General features: G+C 40.5%; 1 long non-coding RNA gene across 2 annotated transcripts in view; it reads right to left on the bottom strand.

Moving 5' to 3' along the window:
* LOC144585926 (uncharacterized) overlaps positions 1 to 15,200 on the bottom strand; it is a 32,275-nt gene extending 17,075 nt beyond the window's left edge. Inside the window, exons 1-2 of one of the 2 annotated variants that reach the window (XR_013540554.1) lie at positions 7,520 to 15,200; positions 7,360 to 7,413 (exon numbers count right to left, since the gene is read on the bottom strand). This is a non-coding gene — a long non-coding RNA (uncharacterized LOC144585926). Of the gene's footprint in view, positions 1 to 7,359 lie in introns of both variants that reach the window. The other variant, XR_013540553.1, reaches the window with a different exon arrangement.
* Positions 15,201 to 15,511: the final 311 nt, after the last annotated feature.

The following is a 15,511-nucleotide window of genomic DNA, read 5'->3' as shown; positions in this document are numbered from 1 at the left end:
TAGGATATAGTAGTATAAGTTTTGAGAGCCAATGATGAGTACATATTCCACTGGGGAACCTTTGGTTTAAAACTAAAAGTGACAGTTCAAGCTATACCCTGCAAAGTGTGGAGCCGTCCTTTCCCCAACCCAAGTGCATGGGTACATTGTACACATCCTTTTCCTACCTTAATGTCTACCTCAAGTAAACGAGAGAGAAAATCTCCTTAACCTGGGCTTGTTCTTACCTAGAGCTAAGCCAGTTAAAGACAGCTAGACTTCCTTCCCCAAATACAGCTCAATTGGACAGTGTTGGTGAAGATGAAGTAACTGTGTGTAGGACCGTGATCAAAGCCTGTGCTCCATTTCAGGTCTTCCAAACCACTAATGTGATGTAATAGAAGTAAAGAATGTGCTGTAGAGTTAACTGTGGGCAGAATTTAAGGCATAAGAGTGGCATACGTATCAGTGTGCCCATGTTTCGAGTGAAGAAGGAAGGGCAAGCTGTGATGTGTACTTCCATGTATTTGAGGGATGCTTCAACCATAACCAAAGATTTGGGGAATTTCTCCACTATCCATTCAGCCCAAAAAAAGAAGGTCCATCAAAATTGCCCATTGCTGTTGCAGATGTAAAATCTGATTTCAGGATTTTCCAGGTAGACAGTACTCAGAAATAGTTCACCATTTTCTTCTTCTGGGGACACCCTAGGACTGTGCAGCTTGTCCAAGGCCACACAGGGTGGCTCTACTCACAGGAGGCACAGTGGGGAATCAAACTCCCAGCCTCTGACTCCACAACCAGATACAGTACCTAAATTGTTGAGCTATCCAGACAGCTGTACAGAGAGGCATTATGGAACTTTTTAAACTCAGTTCCAGATAATATTTATTTCTAACACTTAATTCGCCTTACTGATTCTACCATACCATGTAGAATAGTACAGTATAAAAAGAAGAAGAGTGAAATCTACATATTTCTATCCAAAAGGAGTGAATCTGAAGACACTTACAAAGAGACAGGGTCAGTAGCTCACTTTAAAATATCTTTTTGTAAGTCTACTCCAGACTAATTAATGTGAGGACACTGTCAGTGTGAGTCACTCTACAAAAACTGTTCAGGATGTTTGATGCTATTTTGTACAAGCCAGTATCTTCAGTAAAATATTGATGTTTCTGGGAAAAATAAAAACTGTAATATGTGTATGATGCTGCTACATGTTTTAGAAACATAACATTTGTCCGGAGTGCCTAGAAAAAAACTGGAAATTAAGCCATAGAAAAATGATAGATTTGCTTCTGTGTCTCCCAATAGCTCTGTGCTTAGGTCACAATGATGACCCCATGATGCAAATGAATCAGACTTTGCAAATGCTCCACAACTCTGGATGGCTCCATGGTTTTAGAAATCTGGCTGTGGAGCCAGGGGTAGGGAGTTCGATTCCCCACTGTGCCTCCTTGACAGAGGGTGGACTCCATGATCCATAGGGCCCCTGCCAGATCTGCAGTTCTGAGATGATGAACTCACACTTAAGGTAGGTACTCATAAAACACAATGCAAATCAACACTTTCTTGGGTCATGCCCATCGGAAAAGCAAGAAACTTTTTTTAAAAAAAATCATCCTTTGCGTTGGCTCTAATGAAAAGGATGATCTTCTCAGGTCTTTGAGAATGATATAGTGTATTGTTTGGTTTCAAGGGAGCCATGGGCAAGAAGCAGCCTTCAGGCCAGACAGAGCACACATGCACCCATGCCTACACTTACCCCATCACTGGTACTCCTTTGCCTACTCCCAGTGTTTAAAAAAAAAAAAACCAAACAGGTTCAAATGGCCAATAGCACCACCTAGGGAATTGGATTGGCCATCTCATCTCAATAAACCTAGGGCTCTCTTTTCTTTTTTCTGCCAGACACAGACTTCACTCTGGATGTGGCAAATGCCTTCTCTTTTCTGAATGTAAACAACTCTTTGATGCACAAGCCTTGCTCATGTGAGTTGACTGGCGACGTGCAGTCTCCTGCTTTATGGCTTGTGACGGATGAGTCAGTTGACCTGTTTATGCGGTATGAGCTGGGAAAAAAAAATAACCCAGACAGCCATGTTTCTCAGCTCAGTTAACAGACAACCTCTTTAAGAGGACAAATACGGTGGTGCAAAGCATGCTGGTGATCTCAGACATATTAGCCCCTTGACTTTTACAGACATCAAGGGATTCAATTGCAAATCCCCTCTTTCTGGACATTTTGGATATGTTACTTTTATGTGCCATTGAGTCACTCCAAATTATGGCAACCCCATGAATGAGCGATCTCCAAAATGTCTTGTCCTCAACTGCCTTGATCAGCTCTTGTAAACTCAAGCTTGTGGTTTCCTTATACATCCATCTCGTATTTGGTCTTCCTCTTTCCCTGCTTCTTTCAACCTTCCCCAGCATTCCTGCCTTTTCCAAAGAATCCTGCCTTCTCATGATGTGCCCAATTTCAACATTTTGCTCCAGAGATAGTTCAGGTTTGATTTGATCTAGGACCCACTTGTTCATAATTCTGGTAGTCAAGGGTATGCACAAAGCTCTCCTCCAGCACCACATTTCAATTTTGGATACACACCCACAATTACTTTTTCTGCCACTGCTAGAATCATCTCTCTAGCCATTTATTATTACAGCTATTTAGAGGTTCATAAAAGTGGAAGCTTATTCAATGCTTAAGAAGCACAAGAAATAAATCAGCAGTGGCTGACAGAAGATGAAACCTAGCTGGGAACAGCTGGATGGCTCTCTTGACTAAATATTTACAAAAGACATGATTATATCAGTGAATGACACTGTGTGAATATAACAATTTATCAATCATCCTGTTTAACTCGAATCCCTGCAGGAGGGGACAAGCACTCACGCTTAACAATAAGTATTTACTATATGCTAATTAACTTTGACTTATTTTTCCACCTGGAGGAAAAACAAAGAATCAAGCTGGTGTTCTGGATTTGTTCTCTATGCTCAGATGACTTCTAGGGTACAGTCCAAATGTAGACTGTAATAACAGAATTATGCTGACATGCTTTGGTCACAGCACCTCAAAAAAGACATAGTGGAACTGGAAATGGTGCAGAAGAGAGCAACAAAAATGATGACTGGGCTGGGGCACCTCTCTTATGAGGAAAGGCTACAGAGTTTGGGGCTCTTAAGTCTAGAAAAAAGGCACCTGAGGGGGGTGGGCATGATTGAGACGTATAAAATTATGCAGGGGATGCATAAAGTGGATAGAGGGAAGCTCTTTTCCCTCTCATGCAATATTAGAACCAGAGAACATCCCACTCCAATTGAATGTTGAGGGAATGAGAAAAGACAAAAGAAAATATTTCTTTACCCAGCATGTTGTTAGTCTGTGGAACTCCTTGCCACAGGATGTGGTGATGGTGTCTGGCCTAGATGCCTTTAAAAGGGGATTGGACAGATTCCTGGAGGAAAAATTCATCTCAGGTAACAAGCCATGATGGGGATGTATAATCTCCAGGCTTAAAAGGAAGATACCTCGAAAGGCCAGATACAGGGGAGGGGGATCAGGAGACAGGTATCAAGTTGTCTCCTGTGCTCCCAGAGGCATCTGGTGGGGCCACTGTGAGATACAGGAAGCAGGACTAGACGGGCCCTTGGCCTGATCCAGCAGGGCTCTTCTTATGTTCTTATGATTTCAGCATTTTCATTCTGTGCAGTCCACTTCCCTAGGCAAATGTGCAATGCAACTCAATACATGCTTATTTAGAGGTAAATCCTAATAGCCTAATCTGGATCCAAGTGGAGTAGCACCAATGAATAAATGGAATTTACATAAGTATTAATATTCTATGTTTACATTGACTGAATGAGTGTACTCTAGTTGGGTATAACAATTGAATTTAGGACATTGAGTTCAATGGGTTTTACTCCTAAATAACTATGAGCAGGATTGGAATAGACCTGGATTAATATATGACGCTGTTTGGTGGCTGGATAGCTCAGTGAACTGGAGGGGTTGGAAGTTCGATTCCCCACTGTACCTCCTGGGACAAGAGCCATCTTGTCTAGTCTTGGGCAAACTGCACAGTCCCAGGGTGCCCCTAGAAGGAAGGAATGGTAAACCATGTCTATTATATACCTAGGAAACCATAGAAGAATTGATGCCTTTGAATTGTGGTGCTGGAGGAGGCTCTTGAGACTGCAAGGAGAACAAACCTATCAGTTCTAAAGGAAATCAACCCTGAGTGCTCACTGGAAGGACAGATCCTGAAGCTGAGGCTCCAGTACTTTGGCCATCTCATGAGAAGAAAAGACTCCTTGGAAAAAACCTTGATGTTAGGAAAGTGTGACGGCAAGAGGAGAAGGGGACGACCGAGGATGAGATGGCTGGACAGTGTCTGCGAAGCAACCAACATGAATTTGACACAACTCAGGGAGGCAGTGGAAGATAGGAGGGCCTGGCGTGCTCTGGTCCATGGGGTCACGAAGAGTCGGACACGACTAAACGAAATGAGGAAACCATAAGTAGGAAATGATAGTATATGATAATTATCATTTCACTTTGCAGTGCTCTTTCCACTGTTCTTGTTTTTTAAAAAAGTACACTCTTGCTTGCATGCCTGAATTTCATGTGAATCTCATATATGTATGAGATATAGCAGACTACTCTTGGGTATTTACAACAATCTTTGAAGAATATTTTATGCAAAATAGTAAAACTTCCATTGATTGCTAGGATCCCACCAATAAACTACATGTCTTGGTACCAATAAAACTATGTCCACACTTCTGGCAGTGGATGTGATGGCAGTTGACATCATGTCCCGTTGTTGTTATGTACCATCAAGTCATCTCCTACATATAGCAACCCTATGAATGAGAGACCTCCAACATGTCCCATCTTTATTAGCCCTGCTCAGCTTTTGTAAACTCATGCCTGAAGCTCCTTTAGGGAATCAATCTTTATTTATTTATTTGTGTATTTATTTATTTGATTTTTATACCACCCCTCTGGCTAGCCAGGCCACTCTGCGCAGTTTACAATTACAAAATATGCAACAATAATCCATCTCATATTTGGTCTTCCTGTTTTCCTGCTGCCTTCAGCCTTTCCCAGCATTACTGTCTTTTCCGGTGAATCTTGCCTTCTCACAATGTACCCCAAATAGGACAGCCTCAATTTCATCCTTTTTTGCCTCCAAAGATAGTTCAGGCTATTTGATCTACGACCCATGTGCTCATCTTTCTGGCACTCCAGGGTATCTAAAAAGTTCTCTTCCAGCACCATATTTCAAATGAATTTTTCCCCTGTCTGCTTTCTTGACTGTCCAGCTTTCACACCCATGCATGGTGATCAGGAATACAAGAGTTCTCTGCATTCTTCCACTTGAATATCTTTTTGAATATCTTCATTGCTGCCCTTCCAATTCTGTCTTCTGATTTCTTATGCGCAATCTACCTTTGAATTGAAGGTTAGAACAAGGTATGTGAAATCTTTCATTATTTCAGTTTTTTCATTATTAACATTAAAGTTCTGTAATTCTTCTGTAGTCATGCTTTTTGTCTTCTTAATATTCTCAATGTTCAACTGCAGTCATGCTTTGGCACTTTCTTCTTACAATTTCACTAGAAGTCATTTAAGTCATTGCTGCCTTCTGTGAGGAAAATGGTATAATCTATGTATCTCAGATTATTGATGTTTTTTCCAACACTTTTCATTCCTCCTTAATCTCAGTCTAATTTAGTTTTCCATATGATAAATTCTGTATATGGATTGACCGGTTAGGAGGGCAAAATGCCCTCTTGTCTGACACCTTGGCCTATCGGAAACCATTCTGTTTCTTCATGTTTGGTCCCAGTGGTAGTTTCCTGTCCATAATACCAGTTATGTACCAAGACAAACAAATGTTGAAACAGAGCTATTTCTTTCAAATAGAAAGATCTGAACACTGAGCCAGAACAAGGCACTGAGATACAGGAGACCAGCAGAAGCAAGCAGGGACAAAGGCAGGGGCAGGAACAGGAACACTGGAATCCAGACATAGAGATGCTGGAGGCAATCATAGCAAGGAGCACTGGAACCTAGGGGCTCCAGAGCATCAAGGCACAGCTGAAGACTTTTGTCGCTGAGGCAAGTTCTAAGAGGGAGAACCACTCCTCAAATAGGCCTTCCCTCCAAGTTTCCAGGTGAGCCTCATGAGTGGCCCAGCAGCTGCTACACAGACCAGGGCCAGAGCCTGCAAAAACCAGGCCATTCCTGGGTCAGGCTGGCCCCGATCCTGCAGCTTCCAGGGCAGCATGGGCCAGATCCTGACAGTACATTTCAATCCCCAAGAAGATGCCAAGGAGTGCAGCAACTATAGTACCATTCCAGAGATGGCTCTGGCCCTGGTCTGTGTAGCAGCTGCTGAGCCACTCATGAGGCTCACCTGGAAACTTGGAGGGAAGACCTATTTAAGTAGTAGTTCTCCCTCTCAGAACTTGCCTCAGCGACAAAAGGAAGGAAGCTGAGGGAAGAGAAAGAGATGGTTGAGAGGGAGAGGAGAGGAAGATTGTAACGGAGGGTGATGGAGCTGCAGAGGAGGGGACCATTAGAAGTCTCTGGCCAGAGGACTCCCCTTCACGAGACCAGGACTGGACCGATGACCGGTGGTTGGGAAATTCTATGAAGTATAGTCCAAAAAAAAAAAAAAACCCTTTCCCAAGTTTTGCCAACAATCATCTAGAGGGTCACACATTTCTTATCCCTTTGTAACACACTGCGCTACTGAATGTCTGCCATGGCTAGAACATTGTTCCACAAATTCTATATATACTGTATATACTGTATATAGCTAAGTAGCTTTTCTTCCCATTTGTGCCATGTAAGTTTAATGTTAGAGGAGAGAGTTCCAAATGAGAAAAGGGGGAGGGGGAAGCACTTAGCTGAAGTCTTTGCTTACTTCAAAAAAAGTTTGCTTGGTGATTAAAAAAACGAAATCTCCTCCCTGTTCCCTATGAATAGGGAACCTGCATAATAATTATTACATTTCACCTTTTGAATCCCACCAGCAACCAAAGGGTATATTTCACCTTCTTCCTGCCAAGTCTTAGAAATCAGTAGGCACATAGCAATGGGAGCCCGGAATCTGGACACCCTTCCAGAAGCCCTTGATGGCTCAGACAATCCCAGCAAGTGTTCTCTTCAGAGTCACATGGTGATGAGGGGAACATTCTGATAAATTTAGTTTCTTTTGAAGTTAATAACCTTCTACAAAGGCTTTCAGTAAAACACAGACACCTTAACATTCCTCACCACCCATTTCAAACACTTTCTCCCTTCTACCTTTTCCCTCAGATGGTGAAAAAATCTGAGGAATCCTGGCTCTTCAGAAGTAATACCTTTGTGAGAATGACATCAGCACGTCACGAGGTTATCACTGGCAAGCCGGCACCCTGAGGGAGAAAAAAGGAGAACTCTTTATCTTCCCTCGTGTCTCTCAATCTTTCCTGCACTCAAGATCTTTTACAATATGCAAAGCAGAAGGAATGTTTTGCTCACCTTCATTCGTATGAGTTTCCCCTCTGGAGACAAAAAGAAGGTGCACATGACTTTTTCCCTTGGGACAATATGAAAGTATATGAGTCTGGTTTCTCCCGAGTCCTGACATTGCTGGATTGTAAAGCTGTTTCTTGCTCTGTTGTTGTTTTTTAAGGGGGGAGGGACAGCTGACGGCACAATCTTACACATCTCTACTCAGAATTAAGTCCCACTGAAGTCCATCTATAGAGCATCCTCATACTTCACACCTTCCTTCTTCCTGCAAGGATAGAGTTAGACCCCCCCCCACACACACACACACATGAAGCAGCATCTTATGCCCACCAAGACACATTGCCAACCCAGATGTAGAGAGAGGAAAGAGGGACAGATAAGGAAATTGGTAGGTAGGAGCCCTAGTCATGTGTTCCCTAATTAAGCACAGTAAACATGTCAAAGGGGGGAGTGCTAGCCTTGCCCCTACCATGGCCTCTATGTGCAAGGAATAAAGTTTTTTAAAAGGGAGCCTCCTCTGTCTGGAGAGGCTTTCTACAGAATCCAAACCCTCATTTTCCAGGACAGAGCTTCAGAGTACAAGTGGGGACAATAGGATTAAATTCTCCTAGATATTATCATATGTCACTTATATAACTCTTCTGTCATCTTAAAATCTGTTTTGGCAGTCCTTTTTTTTTTAGTGTTTGTTGTTGAGACTGGTTAGGATGACATATACAAAATATAGGGTCTTCTGGATACCAGCTCCCAAAACGTCCTTCATACTGACTTGCCACTAGCTGTGTCTATGTAGATATTCAAGCTTATTTGCAAGACCTTTCTTACAAATATGAGAAAGGCAGAGTAAAAATATTTTAAATAAATAAATAATGTCTTGAACTGAGAACATAAACTGCATGTGAACTAAAACGCAGCTTGTCAGAATAGGGTGTATTCATGCTAAGGTAGCTGTAATATTTCAATCTCCCCATTCTCTTGGTCATAAGTCACTTGGAAGCTTAAATAAGTAAATAATTAAAATAAAAAACTAAAACTTTCAAATAGAAAGCTAGATGTTGAGAAAGAAGTGCTAGTCCAGTCTTCTCCCTTATATGTGATGTAAGAGTTTCCCATAGCCATATTCTGTTGCTTTTTATAGTAAATATGTGAAAAGGGAAACATTTCTAGCTCATCCCCTTCTATCATCACTTCCCTCACACACTACAGGTGGAGCGCAATGGGTTTGAACAGGTAATGTCTATGTAAAAGCTCTCCATGTAAGTTGGAACTATGGGAAATCATACTGTAGTTCCAATCCAAATTATGCGGAAAGCCTCCATGGACACCAGAGGCTCTCTGCTTCAGACTGCCACCCTCTACATGTGAAACAAGGATAGAGGGAGCCAGAGGGACTGTTCCCTCTCCTCCCGTTTTCTGTATATACACATGGCACAAATTGATAATTCACAGATGACTCATGACCAGCAACACCCCCCAAAAAAATGGGGGTCAGGCATGACCCCCATCACAGTTCATGAGCTGCCCCTATAATAGCTCCTTTTATGTACTAAGTTGTTTTCATTTTTATATGTAAGATTTTTTCTCATATCATATGAAAGAAAAGTGATATGGTGTCACACAGATGCAATTAGTATCTAGAAAACTAGGGTATAAAATCAGTCATATCTGTAAATATGTTAACATACATACTGGAATATCATCATAGATACAACCTCCCAACCCTGTGGAAAAAAACCACCACAGAGTGGAGGTGACTGTTTCAGCTGCAGTATGAAGTTAAGGAGTGAAAAATGTGTCAAGGAAATCCCTAGTGATCTAAGAGGGAATAGAAGTAGCTTTGTGAGCAGCAGGAACAAGCTGGAATAATTTGACTTCAAGATATAGTTATATAGAGGGACTTCTGTTATGAAACCATAAATCAGAGCGAATTAAGCCAGGCCTATCTTTTATTTCAGCACCACTCATTCCACCCATCCTAAGCCTCAGGACCTACACCATATCTCATGAAAGCCAGAGAGGCTTAAGTGTTTATGAATACAGGAGTCAGAGTAAGTGTGTTCTCTAAGTGAGCTCTCATTTAAGAGCTGGAAAGCTCACTGTGCTACAAGCCAAAAGCAGTATCTGAATTGCTGGTCTCAATAGTGAACAAGAAAGTCATCATGAACCCTGATGTGTAACTAGAATTCCAAATATTTGCAGCAGAAAAGCCTGAGGAGATAAATGCTGAGCCTGAGAAATGAAGCAAAAGCCATAAGCCCAGTAATGAGAGACTGGGGTGGACTCAAACACTTTTCCCCCCATAAAAAAATACACATGCATGTGTGACCCATACAGAAGCCACTGCCCTGTGATAATAAGACATTTGCAGATAAGGTGGGGTCAGTTACATGGGTCTTTTTCAACCATTGAATGGTAATATTTGTGACAGATAAGGGAAGCAAACTTATATGTTTCCAATAATAATCTTACATCTCCTTCATATTCATTCTAATGGAATTTCAATTGTGTCAGCACAATTAGGTTGAAAAATGCTTACTCTATTCACGTAGCATATTAGTATTTATTTTCTCCCACTAACATACTCAAGTGCCCCTTAAGTAGCATTAAAATTCCATTCAGCAACCCCTACGTTCATGCATACACTGGAGTATGAACACTAAACCCTATATGTAGGCAATGGGGATGTATTGTATTGACTATAACCAACCAGTCAAATTACGTTTTAACACAAGAAACTCACAAAAGTTTTAAAGGTGATATAAATTATGTTATTTTGCACTAAGCTCAGGAGTCTTTCTCAACAGTTGTCTAAAATCTTTCCCTGTCACTACGTCACCCCTTCCAACTTCGTCTCAGTGTTCACATTTGTTAATACACAATATTTTATACAACCTCTATGTGGAATAAGGTTTTTAAATGGATTGTTGTGGCTTACCACTTTGAATGTGCTTTGGAGGGCCAGAAAAGAAGGTCCTGGACCTGAACTATTCTTTGAGATAAAGCTTTATTACAAGAGAAGACATTCAGGGGCAGAAAACAGAGGAAACCATAAAGCTTATTACTTTCTTCACAGATGCACAGCAACATACCCTGCCATCTCTAATGGAAAAACACTTAAAAGAGAGAGAACTTGCAGATGGGTACAAGTTTAACAAGGCAACACACTTCTAAAAGAATGGAAATGGAAAGGAAGCCAAGTTTATTACTTCATTCATTATGTATTAAAAATGATTAGAAACACAGAAAATGATTGAATCAGTCAGCGTTTCACGGATGGCATTGCAGCAATGCTAGCTCCTTTGTATTTCTAAACTTTTTAAGGCAAAAAAAAAAAACCTGAAACATGGCTGCCTATTGATTTCAGAAAAACATGTCTTTATTAACATGTCTGCTGGTGCGACACACTTGCACAAGAAACCCCTAAGTGGGTATACTGTTGAATAATTTCTTTTCATTCATGCCTAACTATGGGGATGGCTCAAAGTCAATGTTCCACAGAGCATAGCTTTTAATTTTAATGTGTTACATTTACAGCTGCTACTAAATGCATTCGCTTAGATGTTAGAATTGTCAACATAAGGAGATTAAATACCAACGAACAACTTTCTCCTGATTGCCTATTGTTGCAGAGACAATGGAGGGGCAGTTCACAACTGCAATCCAATATGGTCAATGAATAGCCCTTTAAGCAAATAATTGGCCAATATCAAACTAAAGAGCTCAATGCAATTTACATCCATAAATATCTTTCTTTCTGACATACATTTACTCCTAATAGTGAACTGGTGTGGAGTGCCAACATAAAAGAGGCCACTGAGAAACATGACTGAGGCATCAGCATGGTAATGGGAGCCCCAAGGTTAGCCGAGCATGGTGTTTCTTGAGAATTAATTCAAGATCCTTCAAAATAGCCCAAAGAAAAAACTTAATTTAATTATGAATTGATTCAGAGTTATATCAATCTTTGGTGGGATTTCCAAGGTAAAGAGTACTCAGAAGTTGTTTACCATTCCCTTCTACTGGGGGTGCTCTAGGTCTGTGCAACTACATAGGCTGGCTCCTCTCTCAGGAGACAGTGAAGAATGAAACTTCTGTCCTCATAGCCAGGTACCCAACTCACTGAGCTATTCAGCCAGCTAAGCATCCTCAGTAGTCATGGAATATTGAGTGGCTAAAATTCCATTGCAGAGTGTAGTAAATCACACCAGAATAGGCCAACTGAGGATTTGGTGAGTCAACTTCTCTATAACTTCCATTGATTCAAATTGACTTACTCTAACTGCAAATTAGGGGAAATCACATTGATTAAAAATGTGGGGAATGCTCCAGGATTGGGATGATCAGGATGGGCTGATCCACTTTTTTTCCTTTGATCACATGATGCAGAAGGAAACACGAAAAAGTTCAGAATTTTTCCATCTCAATCCATAGTTTTTGCCCCCATCTCTGTGCTACTACTCTTTTAAAAAACGAATCCATTTTCACTGGTTCAGGCATGTGATTGCTTCAATCAATGCAGAAAATCCCCACCACCAGCACACACTTATAGCTTCTTTCTCCATCAGCAAGGCTTATATATTTTTACAGCTTCTCCTCCCTGTGTCAGCAATATTCTTTTTTCTTTAACAACTTAAGAACAGAGAATAAAGTTTCTCTCCATCAGCAAGCTTTCTTTAAATAAAAAAGATAGCAAAATAACAAAATGAAGCCATATTACAGCTTATTCGATTGTCTCTTTGTAATGCCACCATCTGCAGGGCTATAAATAGAACTGCAAACAAGCTGCAAACAAGACTCTCTCTGCCTGTGTGGCCAGTCAATGAGAAGAAATTCCCCAGGGTGACTTCACAGTGACTGAATGTGAGTGAATTTGTATTTCCCTTGCTGTGTTGTTGCACCCTAATTATGCTAACGTAAATCACAGTTGTGGGATGTGGTGGCACTGCAGGTTAAACCGCAGAAGCCTCTGTGCTGCAAGGTCAGAAGACAAGCAGTCGTAAGATCGAATCCATGTGATGGAGTGAGCTCCCATTGCTTGTCCCAACTCCGGCCAATCTAGCAGTTCAGAAGCATATTAAAATGTGAGTAGATAAATAGGTACCACCACGGTGGGAAGGTAACGGCGTTCCGTGTCTAGTTGCACTGGCCACTTGATCATGGAAATTGTCTTCGTACAAACGCTGGCTCTATGGCTTGGAGACGAGGATGAGCACTGTGCCCTAGAGTCGGACATGACTGGACTAAATGTCAAGTGGAATCTTTACCTTTACCTAAGGTACAGTTAGAGTGGACCTGTTTGAATTAATGGAACTTACTGAGAAGTTGACTGTCCAGATACCCATGGCTTCAATAGACCTACTCAAGTGCAATTTACTACATTAAAAAAGGATTTTGGCCAGTGCACCTGGAAAGGAAAGGGAAAAGGAAGGATAAAGGACAATTTAATTCCCAGCTTCAGACCCTAACAACTTTTGGCGTCCTACAGGAGGGTATGACAATTAGGAACCCTAAAAAGAATCTCTGTTGTTGAGGTAGAAATGTCAGGTCAGACAATGTGATACCTGAACACTTCCCCAAGAGTCCCACAAAACTTTATAGACCTATTGGGGGGGGGGGGAGGTATCAGAAGCCTGTATTCATCCCAGCTGGCATTTATACTATTGAAAATTAAGCCCAGAATAAAATCAGGCAAACATTTAGAATTATATCAACATTCATGTGGGTATCAAAATATACATTCTCTCATTGTTGCAATGATTCCAGGTAACATCCACTTGTCTAATTCTACCAGCTCTATTTGTCTACCTTGCTTCTATGTTCCATATGCACAAAAATACTTTGAAGTTGTTGAAAACTTCCAAAATTCTTACACCTATAGAAAACTGTAAACACAAATGCTTAAAAATATATGAAAACTAAACTTAAACCCTGCAGGTTAATATTTAAGTCAGATTTCAATACAAAATATAGGCATATGAAAGATGAAATAAAATACCAAAAAGAATGCTTTAATTACGTTCTAAAAAATGCAAGAGTTCATAGCCTAAAAAGGCACAATCAAAAAGCAGAGAATACCTCTCTTAAAATATCAACATTCTTGAAAATAATAACATATTAAAATTAGTTTCTTAGCCTTTAAGCATACAGTATTATAAGTGCACACAGTAAATTGCTCTCAGTGCTCACCCAGTCCAACCAATTTGAATCTATGGAGCAAAATTCATGTTGTCCTTGTTTGCTGCCATTATTGTTGCTACATGATGTTTGACACTCCCTGGCATCAGTGTTGTTGGTATCTGGTGTGTGTTACATGGCATGTTGTACATGTCTCCTGCCTCCTTATATTTATATTTCTCTCAGATGTTTACATTTCTCTTCAACTGTAAACAACTGATTTTTGCTGGGACTTAATACACAGTCAAAAACCATAATGGAAATATCTGTTACTTTTACAACTATTATACAATGCAATTCCTGTAACTCAAGAGTCTTGCAAGCTGTCATCATGATAAGTATTACTGTTTTGACTAATACTTGCTAAACCAGTTGGTTGCACTGGGTGTAAATCACTAAAGGAGTAAAACAGAAGTAGAGTAACTTGCTGGATCGGGAAATGCCACCTACTGGTCATGTTAATACATTGCAAAATTTTATGCAATACAAACCAATTATTTTAATATCTTTTCAATTCTTTCCTTTGTTTGGGCTTTCTAAAAAAAATTGTAAACTGTCAGACATGATAGAGATCTTTTGCAAGGCAATGTTATTGTACCACAACCTTGCTTCCTGACTTGGCTGGCGAGATGGCTGATTGTTGTGCAGGGATTTTTAAGTAAACTGCTGTTCAAATCTCATTTTTAAAATACAGTGTACATTTTCAGGGCTGCTTTTTCTATACCCCCCCCTAATTATTTTAGCATTCCATATATTCAAATTTCCACACCTTGACAAGACTGTCAGGTAACACCCAACCCTGATTTTAGATTTTGCCTATGGACCACAACATTTGTATTTCTCTTCCTCCACCACCCTTTTTGTTTGTTTGTTTGTTTGTTTGTTTGTTTGTTTGTTTGTTTGTTTGTTTTGCCGTGGGAGATACAAGTAGTCACTCAGGGCAAGATTTACTACCAGAGCAAAGGAGATTTAGCACCATCACTATACCAAGGACACAGCCAACTGCTAGACAATAGTAACCTGAAGAAGAAATGTTTAAAAATTTCCTTGCAGTCTAAATCCAAATATGCTCTTCCAGTTCTAGACTGGATGAGGGCGAATAAACAGAGACTTAATCCAGACAAGACAGAAGTGCTCTTGAAAGGCAAATCAAGGCATAGGGATGCGGCCTGTGCTAGATGGAATTACATTCCCCCGAAAAACATAGGATTGCAGCTTGGGTATGCTCCTGGATTTGTCTCTCAGCCTAGATGCCTAGGTTTTGGTGGTAGCTAGGAGTGCATTTACATAGTTAAAACTTGTGTGCCAGCTGTGCGCACCCATTCCTGAAGATGTCTTTTTTGTGCTTTTGTTGCTTTTAATGTGTTTTTACTACTGTTTTTATCTACTAGTTTTAGTGTTGTTTTTGTTTGCTTTTTAATATTCTAATAATGTACTATTTTTGCTTTTAATGTTTTTTATATTACTATCAGCCATTTTGGACCTTCTTTAGGTGAAAGGTAGGTTACGTGACAAGGAAGGAAGGAAGGAAGGAAGGAAGGAAGGAAGGAAGGAAGGAAGGAAGTGAATACTAGCTAGCAGGTATTGAGACACTGGACTATTTGATGCTTTTGAATAATGCCATAAAACTTTTCTGCACTCATGTGGTTCTCTTTTAGCTGGGCTATATTCAGCCAGCTTGTATCAATCACACTGACAGTAGTGTCTTATTCTTTGTACACTTTATGCAGTATCCTTCACCACATGTATTTCTCTGCATATTTATTTTTCAAATATGGTATGCTTTAATATTCATCAGTTGCATGCCTGAGAGCATCTCACTGT

This window comes from Pogona vitticeps, chromosome 1, assembly GCF_051106095.1.
Source record: "Pogona vitticeps strain Pit_001003342236 chromosome 1, PviZW2.1, whole genome shotgun sequence".
In the NCBI taxonomy this organism is placed as follows: Eukaryota; Metazoa; Chordata; class Lepidosauria; order Squamata; family Agamidae; genus Pogona; species Pogona vitticeps.
Note: the sequence above shows the minus strand (reverse complement) of the source record. Positions and strands in the feature narration are given on the sequence as shown.